This window comes from Hoplias malabaricus, chromosome Y (assembly GCF_029633855.1).
Source record: "Hoplias malabaricus isolate fHopMal1 chromosome Y, fHopMal1.hap1, whole genome shotgun sequence".
In the NCBI taxonomy this organism is placed as follows: domain Eukaryota; kingdom Metazoa; phylum Chordata; class Actinopteri; order Characiformes; family Erythrinidae; genus Hoplias; species Hoplias malabaricus.
Genome location: NC_089820.1, coordinates 10804460 through 10816356, shown reverse-complemented (window position 1 = coordinate 10816356; position 11897 = coordinate 10804460). Strand labels below are relative to the sequence as shown.

The 11897-nt window shown below is 39.7% G+C and overlaps 1 protein-coding gene across 1 annotated transcript in view; it reads left to right on the top strand.

Moving 5' to 3' along the window:
- Window positions 1-8012: 8012 nt before the first annotated feature.
- The window catches only part of LOC136679662 (semaphorin-4C-like), an 85017-nt gene continuing 81132 nt past the window's right edge, over window positions 8013-11897 (top strand). The window contains exon 1 of the mRNA XM_066658310.1: window positions 8013-8234. The gene's annotated coding sequence lies outside the window, so the exon portion shown is untranslated. The remainder of the gene's footprint in view (window positions 8235-11897) is intronic.

Below are 11897 nucleotides of genomic sequence, written 5' to 3'. Positions count from 1 at the left end.
TTCTATGGCTCCGTTCTGGCCACAACCTGGACTATAACAGACTCCGTGGCTGGAGTGATGGACCAGTGGAGAAAGTTTAACGATGTGATGCGAACATTGAGGGAAGTGCAGGTGAAGCACACTCTCCGTTTTCCTGTTAATCCCTGTGTTCAGTACAACTGTCAACTTAGGAGCTTCACTTCTTCAGCTAAGGCTGTGAAAATTATAGATATTCAACTGAAACCATCCCAAAGCTACAGTAGCCATTGCTACTGTTGAGAGTTGTCCCCTTTGCTTTTCCCCAGAAGTAAGTTCATTCATTCATTCATTCATTCGTTCATTCATTCATTCATTCATTCATTATCTGTAACTGCTTATCCAGTTCAGGGTTGCAGTGGGTCCAGAGCCTACCCGGAATAACTGGGCGCAAGGCAGGAATACACCCTGGAGGGGGCACCAGTCCTTCACAGGGCAACACACACACTCACACATTCACTCACACCTACGGACACTTTTGAGTCGCCAATCCACCTACCAACGTGTGTTTTTGGACTGTGGGAGGAAACCGGAGCACCCGGAGGAAACCCACGCGGACACAGCGAGAACACACCAACTCCTCACAGACAGTCACCCAGAGCAGGAATCAAACCCACAACCTCCAGGTCCCTGGAGCTGTGTGACTGCGACACTACCTGCTTACTAAAAGTAAGTGCTAATTCTAAACATTTATTAGCAATTCTTTTTATTTTTTTGTATACAGCATTTATATTAGACAACTTTAACTACAACCTAAAAGGACAGTATATTTTGAACTGCAGGTTTCTATATTGCTCTGCTTGTGGAGGAGCAAACTAAATGGCTTTGGTCAGCCTTAGTTTTATTAGAGGTTCTTTTTTTTCTGTCTCTGTGTTTAGTGTTTCGATCCATTAGGGTTAACAGAGTTCTTCAGTTAAAAGAAGCTATCTGGGGTGGTTTATTATAGATATAGGAGGTCAGTAAATGTTAGCACTTCTTTAGCACAACTGAGTGATATTTTGCTAGCGTGGAGCGTGCCCAGAGACAAGTCAGTGGGGCTAAAGTTCTGGGTGGCTTGGAAGGGAGGAGACGTGGTGGTGGTGGGTAATTGAGGTCTGGTCCAGCTTCCAAAAATATGTCACCTGGTGACTTTACTATTTATTAATTAATTACATTTTTAACAGGCTGGCTTTAAACACTTTTTTCTTGAAAAGCTCCTATTCAGGCTAGATTTCTGTAAGTGTAATGATGGGGTAGTCACACATTCGTCTCTTAGATCGTCAAAGGCCTTGGCCATCCAGTTAAAATGGGCAGAGTATTTTCACATTCAAAATCACTTAAGGCTGATGTAATTTTCCTTCAGGAAACTCGCAAAAGTGTGATTCATCAGTGTAGGTAAATTTCTCAAGTTTATCAGCCTCCATTTACATCTAATGCAAAAGGTGTCACTATGCTTTTCAGTAAAAATGTTCAGTTTCAGCGAGTGTTCTATTAAAATATTTAATTGCGTTAATCACAGTGACATGCTGTGATTAATCATGATTGATTGCAAATTACAATGCTAGTATTTTCTTGTTTTTTGTTTGTTTGTTTGTTTGTTTTGAAGGGAGATTTGAGGGGACTGGAACCCTTTGTTATCGGATTTCAGTGTCTTTTAAAGGATATGAATTAGAATCTCTTAATTTGCTGAGAGACAGATAACATCAAACACAATGAATTTGGACACAAGCTTTAATTGTGAAAACTGCAACCCACAGCTCAGACAATGAAACATCTCCATATTCCAGCTTCAACGACTTCATAAGAGAGAAATGTGTGGATAAAGCTAGGCACATAAAAAAAACAGAACAAATAATCAGAACTTCTTGCAGCAGCTGTTTGTGCGTTTGTGTCTCTCTCTCTCTCTCTCTCTCTCTCTCTCTCTGTTCTCTCTGTGTGTGTGTGAGTGTGTGTGTTTGTGTGTGTGTGTGTGTGTGTGTGTGTGTGTGAGAGAGAGAGAGAGAGAGAGAGAGAGAGAGAGAGAGAGAGAGAGAGTTGGGGGAGACAGAGAAAGAGAAAGTTGTAACACTGTTGTTACATCACCTAATAAAACCACTAATATGTCAGCTCTATAGACTCTGTAACTTCACTGAATTATGGGGAAGTTGTGCCCATATTGTAATAAAGTTTTAAAACTGAAATATGAATATAAATCTCTCATCACTAAATGTGTAGAAAACCTCTCATTAAAAGTAAATCACAAATATTTTGAACAAGGAGATAATCCTGAAAGGCTACTAGCCAGACTGCACAAAGGGATATAAGCTAGTCAAGCTATTCACAAGATTAAATCAAAGTCTTTTGATTTGATCACTGATCCAAAACCAATACATTATCTGTTTAGAGAATTTTATTCAGAATTATAATCTACAAAAACACAGGTATCTGATGCAGAATTAACATTATTTTTTTGTTTGTTTGTTTGTTTATTTATTTATTTATTTATTTTAATCTTCTGCCTTGATCTTGCACAACAGTTCAGCAAAAATAGATTAGAACAGCTATTCCGGCTTCTACAATGAGCAAGGCGGCTGTCCGGATAGATTTGGGTGGGAATTCTATCAGCCTTTCACAAACAAAACTTGCGCCTATATTATTAAGAATGATAAATGACACTGTCAAAAAAAAAAAAAAAGAAAGAAACTGTCTAGTTCTCTATATATGAAGCAAATATATCTTCTGAAAAAGAGAAAGAAGGACTATCAGGTCCTGACAAAGCACATTTCAACAATAATTCACCCAGATCAGACTGTGTTTATTTCAGGTAGATTTACATAGAGTAATGTTTGCTTTTTTAAAATATTTTATTACTTAAGCAGGTTTAAAGATAGCAATGCAGCCGTTAATTCTTTGGAAGCCCAAAGGGCATCTGATCAGACTGAAAGACTGTAAAAAATTGGGTTTGGTGAACACTTTATTATGTGGATTAGGACACTGTATATGTGTCCAACATCAACCATTGTAAGCCAATTATTTTATTTGATTTGATTCAGCTTTAGGACCACTGGCAGTAGGGATGAGACAACACCCACACACTCATGATATCACACTCATATACAGAAATAATGCAGAAACCTTAGGGAATTTTTATGCAGACAATTTGCTGCTGTTTTTTTCTGTATCTAATTTATTAACTTACATGGATTCCTTTAGCAAATTCTCAGGACATACAATAAACTGGAGCAAATGTGAATTTATGTGTTTTACCTGGAGTCTCAGCTCCAATTTTCTAAACTCTTTGCCATTAAAAATAGGTGATTTTAATAGAAGTTTACTTCACATATCTTGGTGATGAAACCCCAAATGGGTAAGTGAAGTTTTAGGTACTGATGGTTTTTAAATTTTCAACCATAATCGAGAAGTTTCAAGTAGTGGTTTAACCAGAGAAGCAATAAGTAGGTGCTCTAGCATTGGCAGCCAAATAATTACAATTACAATAAAATACATGGAGGCCTAAACCACCTGCTGTACTAGGTATTTGCTGGTGCCTTTCTGAGGTACGTGGAGGTTTATAGGCCCAGACAAATGATAAAATGATTGAATATATTGTTTAAAAATGACATAGGAAGGTGAATAGGGCTGTTTAGAAAAATATATTGAAATCATGATAGAGTAACCATTTCCACAACATTAATACACCCAGTCATAGCCAGAGGAAGCAGTCTATATTTTTCATTGTTTGCTTTTAGTTTGTCAGTCATAAACTAAATGTTTTTTTTTCCATCACAAATAGAACAAAACTTAAAACAAATTGCAGCTTTTCTCAAAAACATTTGTTTTTTCCATAAATGCAACTTAGACACGGTGGCGCAGCAGGTAGTGTTGCAGTCACACAGCTCCAGGAACCAGGAGGTAGTGGGTTTGAGTCCCACTCCGGGGAGTTTGTCTGTGAGGAGTTTGATGTGTTCTCCCTGTGTCCGTGTGGGTTTCCTCCGGGTGCTCCGGTTTCCTCCCACGGTCCAAAAACACACGTTGGTAAGTGGACTGGCGACTCAAAAGTGTCCGTAGGTGTGAGTGTGTGTGTTGTCCTGTGAAGGACTGGTGCCACCTCCAGGGTGTGTTCCTGCCCTGCACCCAGTGATTCTGGGTGGGCTCCGAACCCACCGCGACACTGAACTAAATAAGTGGTTACAGACAATGAATAAATGAATCCTAAACATCAAGTTTCTCATTTTGTTTCAGCCTTTACACAACCCGTTAAACACTGCTCATCAAAAAGTAATTTGGGATTTCAAGCTGGAAGAGATATTATCTGAGGAAATATGGGCTTATCAAGAATTTTAGATTGTTCCATCAACTCCAGATACAGGCCCATTCAGTATAAGTTCGGTTTAATTTGGCTATTTTTTAAAATTCTGATAGAACTTTCCTATTATCCTCTGCACATCATCGTGCACTGATGGCTGGTATGGTCTCAGGTATAAATATGGTCTCATATAAATGTTATACTTTGGACATAAAAATCTCCATCATGTTTTAAGAGATGGCTGATTGAGGTGCTCTTCATTATACAAATGGATCAGTTACAGTAGTGACATAAAAGCACTAAATCTCTAAATCACTCCTGGAGCACTTGGGGATTTTTCTTTGATATTTTAAATAATTTAAAATAAGCCTAGATTGATACCAGTCCCGGTGTAATACACTTTTCTCTTTAAATGATTCCTGGAACAATTCTTAGACAGCCTCATCTTAATTTATTTATTTTTTGTCTGTTTGTTGTTGTCATTGTACTCACTTGGTTATTTTGGAGCATTTATTGTTATTTTATTCATTTATTTATTTTTATTGTTGTCAGTGTTGTGTTTGTGTTCTGTTACGCAAGCATGGAAATTTTGAAAATGAAATATAAAAAAAAGTATTAAATAAATAAATACTTTTAATCTTGTGGCAAGGTGGCGGTCACAGACTTCCAGGGACCTGTAGGTTGTAGGAACAAGTCCTGCTTTGGGTGACTGTCTGTGAGGAGTTGGTGTGTTCTCCCCGTGTCCGCGTGGGTTTCCTCCAGGTGCTCCAATTTACACCCACAGTCCAAAAGCACACGTTGGTAGGTGGATTGGCGACTCAAAAGTGTCTGTAGGTGTGAGTGTGTGAATGAATGTGTGTGTAGCCCGTTGAAGGACTGGCGCCCCCTCCAGGGTGTGTTCTTGCCTCGTGCCCAATGATTCCAGCTAGGCTCTGGACCACTGCGACCCTGAACTGGATAAGCAGTTACAGATAATGAATGAATGAATGAATTTAAGTCTTGCAAAGACAATTTTCTCAGCCAAATGTAGTGTTTTGCTGGTTGTGTTGAATATTCTGAAGGTGAAAATAGCAGAAGTTTTACCGTGGTTTGGTGCTTGTAAGTGACCATATACAGCATGCTATTCCATGGATTATATACTATCTGCATGAACACTGATATATACATCAGCAATAAGCACACCTTAAGGTATAGTGAACCATGAGTGCTAAAATACATGAAGGCAGTTTTACTCTGTTTCCAAGTTAAATGCGTTTACACGAAGCCTAAAGCTGTACGCCATATTGGATTGATCTTCCATTCAGTAGTGCGAGCTTTATCTTGATTAATGTAGGTTAATCCTGCAAAGAAAAATGGAGTTTTGTGTCTGGGCGCCTTAGAGAATAGGCTTTAATCATCACGTACTATCATCACATGATCATTGTACGTGATTATGGCACTCTCTCAGGGCACAGTCTTCAGTCATACATATTTCATGGTACAGCATTACAACATGAAGATGAATGCAGACCTACTCATGTGTTCAGGGCTCTGGCTGGCGGTAATCCCTTTGTGTCCACTAATATGAAAACCTACAGGGATTATGGAAAGATAGGGAGGAGGGGCTGTTTTTCTTCCTGAGCCCTCCACCTAATCTTTTAATCATAACTCCACATTTTGCATGTTTACTATTAATCTACAGTTCATGGCATTGTTGTTGTTATTGCCATTGTTTGTGTGAAATGTGCATATGAAGAATAATAGAACCATATGTTATTTTTGTTTTTGTTGATAGTGTTGGTGGTGGTGTTAGTAGCAGTAGTGTGCTAGTTGTATTATAATTGCAGTTGTTAATAATTTGTACAATGGATATAACAAAACTATAATTGTTGTATTATTGCTTTATCACACTGTACTAGGCATATCAGGACACAGTCCTCCTGATTTTGCTCACAGTGCTGTTCATGTCATGTACAGGAGATACATGCAGAAACCCCTTTGGTTTGTGTGCCCTGTCTGTGAAGCACTGTGAAGAGTTACTGTGCTTCGTTTCTGCTCAGTGACTCACTAAAACACTCTGCTCCGCGAAGCTGAGTGTGTCTTTCCCTTCTGATTTCCTTTATCCCCCCCACCTATAATCCGACAAGCTCCACCTACCTCAGCTTGAATTGGTAAATAGTTCAAAATCACAAGTAAAGCTGGGCTTTTGTGTTCTGGAAGGGTTTGTAAGTATGGGCTATGAGCCAGTCCTAGCACAGAAGGGCAGGCTTTTGAGAGAGTTGTGCAAAGGTGAGGCTTTAGTGTCCTAAAAGTTGTGACTATGAAGTGGTGGTGACTCTAATGGATAATGCTTGGTCTTTAGTGTTTCAAAACGGCTTGTTGGTACTAACCAGTCAACACCAGCACCGCAGATATAGGACTAGTGTGTGCTAGGACTGTTTGTGAATACTGATCAGCCTGTGCTAGACAAAGTACTGATTTGGCATTCCAGAACAGCTTGTGGATACTAACCAAGTAATTCTAACACAGATGGGGAGGAGGCTTGTGAGTTCTAGGTCTGTTTGTGAATATTAATGAGTAATGCTAGCACAGAATGGGTGGGGCTTAAGAGATTATTCTTTGTCAAATAAATAAATAAATATTTAACCAGCAAGGAAGGACTTGGGAGATCTAAGTTCGTTAATACTACTCAGCCATGCTAGTGAAGGAAGGATGGGACATTATTATTCTATACTTCAAAGTGCTGGGTTTTTGCAGGTGTCCTAGACCAGTGAGGTTTTAGTGTTTTAAATCCTAAGGAAATGGGGCAGGGCTCAAATATTTCAGCTTTAGCATTTGAGAATGAGAAAGGCAGGCTTTTGAAGCAAGTGCTATAAGAGCAGGGCTGTTGTGTTTCACAATGGCAGGTGGGTTGTGAATATACTCCTGGCCAATCATAGTGCAGGAGTGTGGAGCTTTAGGGTTGTTAAAAATTGGCCATTTTATAGGCAGGATTATTTTCATTTTGCACAATGGGGTATGGCTTTATTGGTTTAGAATGAGGAAGAGTAGCTTTAATTGTGTAGAACCAGGACGGCGGAGCTTTATCAGTTTAGAACTAGGAGGCAGGACTTTCATGTTATTGAACTAGAAGAGCAGGGCTTAAGTCACTTAGTACTAGGAGGAGTACTTTTTGTACATTAGCTAAAGTGGGCGGGGCTTTCATGGTTTAGGACTTTAGTTTTCAAAATAGTTGACTTTTGAGAGAGCACTGCTAGCAAATTGTATAGAGGGCGGGGCTATGGAAGTTTATATTTGTAAATATATTTATGGACTACAGGCCATTTATAGTGCAGAAGGGTGTGGCTTTATTGGTTTAGCACCAAGAGGGCGGGGCTATAGAGTTAAAAACTAAGACTAAAAATTAGTTCTTGTGCAAGGGGCGGGGCGACAGAGTTTTAAACACCCAGTGTTTATGAGCGTGTACTGGCCAGTCCTGGCGCTGGGAGCGGGGATTTAACGGTCTAGCGCAGTGTGGGCGGGGCTTGTATTTGTAAATCTGTTGACTGCTTTTATGTGCTTGTAGGAGTTACGGGCCAATCGGAGCGCAAGAAGGCGGGCTTTGACTGTCCAGGAGGGTAGTGGTTGTGAGGCTGAACTACTGGCCAATCCTAATGTAAGGGGCGTGGCTTGAGGGCTACGGGTGGGGAGAGGGGAGAGAGAGAGAGAGAGAGAGAGAGAGAGAGAGTTGCGCTGTGTAAACTGACACCCTCGCGTCTCGGTGTTGTATCTCCTCGCCGTTTTTTTGAAAACGGAGAGCACGCGGAGCTGCTGAAGCGCCTGTTTGTTCGCTACGATGGAGGAATTAGTTCAGAAATCCGAGTAAACAACGCACTCACCGCGGCGACCCCCGGGAGAAACTCTATCATTTTGAGCCTGTTTTTTTCTTGTTGTGGAAGAGAGGGTCTTACTGGTGTGAAGCAGTGTCGGTACCAAGGTAAGTTCGCTCAAAGACCGGAGTGTATTTCAGACATTTGCCAAACGTAAACAAGTCCTCATCCTTTTGCAGCATAAAGACCCTGGTTTTCTTTTCTTTTGAGATGAGGCAGTGGAGAGGGGCAGGGTTTGATACCCGATACTGTCATTAACACGGCCAGCAGCCTCTCCAACTGTTGCCTTGGCTGGTTTGGGATTAAGTTTGGGTTCACTGTGTCTACCGTCGTCTTCTCTTTATTATTGTTTTATTCTAATTAAAGTGGACAAGTGAAGCGGTCACTTCTTTGGCCATAAAGTGCTGGAGTGGAAGCAAATCTAGCAAATCTGCACAGCGTGCGTAAAAAACGGAGAGAACTGCTGCGCACAGTTCTCTGCAGTAATCCTCCAGGAGAGTTGAGAGTTGTCAGAGATGGAAAACAGCCCTAACTGCTTTGATTTACAGTTTTTCACCAAAAGAGCAGTGTCTTGGTTTTTTTTTATCCCCTCAAAGAAACCGAAGCTGGCATTACTTCAGACTCGTGTATTGATGCAGTATATTGGACTTAATAGGGATGGAGCTATTTCTGTGTATTTCTCTGTGTTTCTGCTACTGAAATTATTTGTCCAGATGTGTGTCAGATTCTTGCCCTCTGTTAAAATTTGAGGAAGGATAATCCACAGTGCAGTGATGAGTAATAATTTTTCTAGAGCTCTTTGGCTTGAATTTGGAGGTTGTGAAAATTGAACCCCTGAGAGAGCCAAAGGGAAAGGCAAACTACGTTATTTTTGAGCTTTCTTTGGACTGTAATGAAATAAGTGGCAGCTGCAGGCGGTTTATTTTGATGATCAATGCTGGCGCTCCCTCACACTGGACAGGAGTGGATTGGACTGTCTTCTAAAGGGTTTAGAAGACATAGTTCATAAAACTGGGCTTATGGTAGAGAGAGAGAGCATGTGTGTATGTGTGCGTGTGTGTATCTGAGTGCACTCCCACACAACACACTGAGGGGGGAGGTGTGTATCCTTAGACAAAAGTGTTATTGTAACCAAGAACAATCTATTGTTGGTAATATAGAGCATTGATTCACAGTGCTACCGGACATGAGACTGCAAAGAAAAAAAATGTTCCGTCATGTTTTATTCAGGATTGACAAAAGACAGAGCCACAGCAATGGACCAGCTCCACTGAAATCCAGATTACATATCAGTCCAGTTGCTATTAATGGTGCTAATTACAGTAGTTATAACTGTAGTAATAACAATACTCTTTTTTTACACACGGATTCACATAGCATGAAGAACACAATGACAGTACAGCACAAAGAAAACACTGAGAAATAACACAAAGGCAGGAGTAAAAGCAGGCTACTGTGTAAGAGACCCTCAAACAAATAAGCACATGATGTCACTGTCAGAACAAAACCTCGTTTTTGTCCTTTTTAGTTGACTTTCGTCTTTTTAAAATGTTCTGTATGATTTGAAAATAGCAGCTGATCTTTACACTGTGTGACAGTTTCATACTGAATGTATGAATATAGATGGCTTAGAATAAAATCATTTCTCATGAACAACCTTTGAGAATTACATTTTATTTCCTTCTCCTGTTTTAGCGATACAAAGTTTCTGTCAGACCACAGTGATAAACAGGTTACACCAAACAATAAAGATTCAGAAACAGGTATCGGGCGCATGAATTGGAGACCAGAGAATAATACACGTCTACGTAGAAACAGTGAGTAAATCAATAATGGCATTGGCAGCAGAATCAGTGTAGTCTGAGAAAGATGGTCAGCTTATAGATTCTGATCTTAAGTGAAGTTCATTATAAACAGTTGGTTTTAAAGCTTAGATATTTCTACAGAATATAAACAAGTATTGAATTGGTAACCTGAGAAATACTCAGGTTTTCATTATGAATACATTTTCTCTATGAATGGCCAGTCATAGAAAATTAAGCCATGTAGTGGACGCTAGTTGTATTGTGCTTTATGATTGGAATGTACGATTCTGGGACAATAACCTGAATTACCATTGTACCTAAAATGTACAAAATATAATATAAAAATATAAAACTAAAACTATATCTTTGTCTTGGTGTTATATAGAACTATCTTTCAAAGTTCTTGAAAGAACCACATACAATAGGTTGACCAATTTTTGGGAAACATTTTTGCATTATTATCCTTTTGTGTTTTCTGAAGAACCACTGAACCTCTGCTTGTATTTTAAAGCGGGAAAATGAGCAGTCACAGATACTCTGGAAAGAGAAGAACTCAAATAATGCTTAGATACTTAAAGACTACAAAGGAACGGCTCATTAAGTGGGCACTAGAAAATAGTACTGAGCAAGGAGAGGCTTCACTGAGGGTTCGTAAAGAAGAAAAGCAGCCGAGACGAGCAGTCATGGATGGGTTGTTGTGAGGAGCTCCTGTGGTCTTGAGGCTGGCACTGTACTGTAATGGTTTTATATGCCAAGCCAATCTGTTTCTGTGATTTATTGACCTTAGGAGGACAGGGACCTGCTGGTGGTCAGAGTAGGGCTCAGAGAGAATCAGAGAAAACAATGCAAAGATGATCATCAAGTGTCAAGATAATTAAAGGGTTAACGTAAAAAAAAAAGTTAAAAAAAAAAGTAAAAAAAAACTTTCTCTCTTGGCATATACGCAGTTGATCTTCTGAGATATGTTTATCTGAAGTTGGATGCTCATGTCACTAACAATTGATGGAAATCTATGGCTAACAATAAATATTTAGTTTAACAAGCCTAAATGAAGCATATAAGCCACTTTTAGGAAGTAACACTTCCTTTTTTGACACAATATGAGAATGTGGTTTCTATAAAAATGGACAGAAGTATGCTGTGCACTCAAAAACAGCAATAGCAGCTTGAATTTTGGTGCCTTTTTATATACAATATTAGTGTCCTACTTTTTCCAAAACCACATCAGCAATTTAGAACTGCAAACTAGGTCTTCTGCCCAACTGTCGCTATAAATACAGTTAGCAGGACGCTGGGGCTCTCCCCCCTTTCCGAGCCCAGATGTTCGACCCTCCATTGAGAGTCAAATTTGGCTCCTGCGGGGTTGATCTCCTCATTGTCCGCAACACAATGGACTCACATCCTTCCTCGGCCCACACCATCAAGCACTCGCATTCGGCCCTGGCAGGACAAATTTAAAATGACAAGGGATGTATAAATTAGCATTCGTGTTGGTCCTGGAATACCCGCTGTTCCTGACCCAGTCCAAGGCCGGACAATTTCTGTAGATGGTTTTTAAAAAAAAAAAAACAGTCGCTGAATTAAATAGCTGAATTACAGAGTGCTCTTCACCCACTAAATTACCAGAACTAAAGAGGTAGAGTTTGAAAAGGACTGTGTGTAGGCCAGCTGTTCAGATGACCATTCCATCGCTGCTGTCTCCTGTATTTGAGCTCTTTCTTTTTCTGTTTGAATCAGTATTACTGTTGTCTAAGAGAAACGAAAAGTTTAGTCTGTGAAACTGCTAAGGATCAGAACTGTAGTTAGTCATCATTATAACTCTAGAGCTTACAAACTGTTTTTATAGTAACTACTGAATCATTTGTAGTAGTTATATATATAAATACCCAGATAGATTTATGTAAATATATCATCTCTGTCCAAATAAAACATTAATCTCTAAAATATTAACTTTACAGGGGAGGA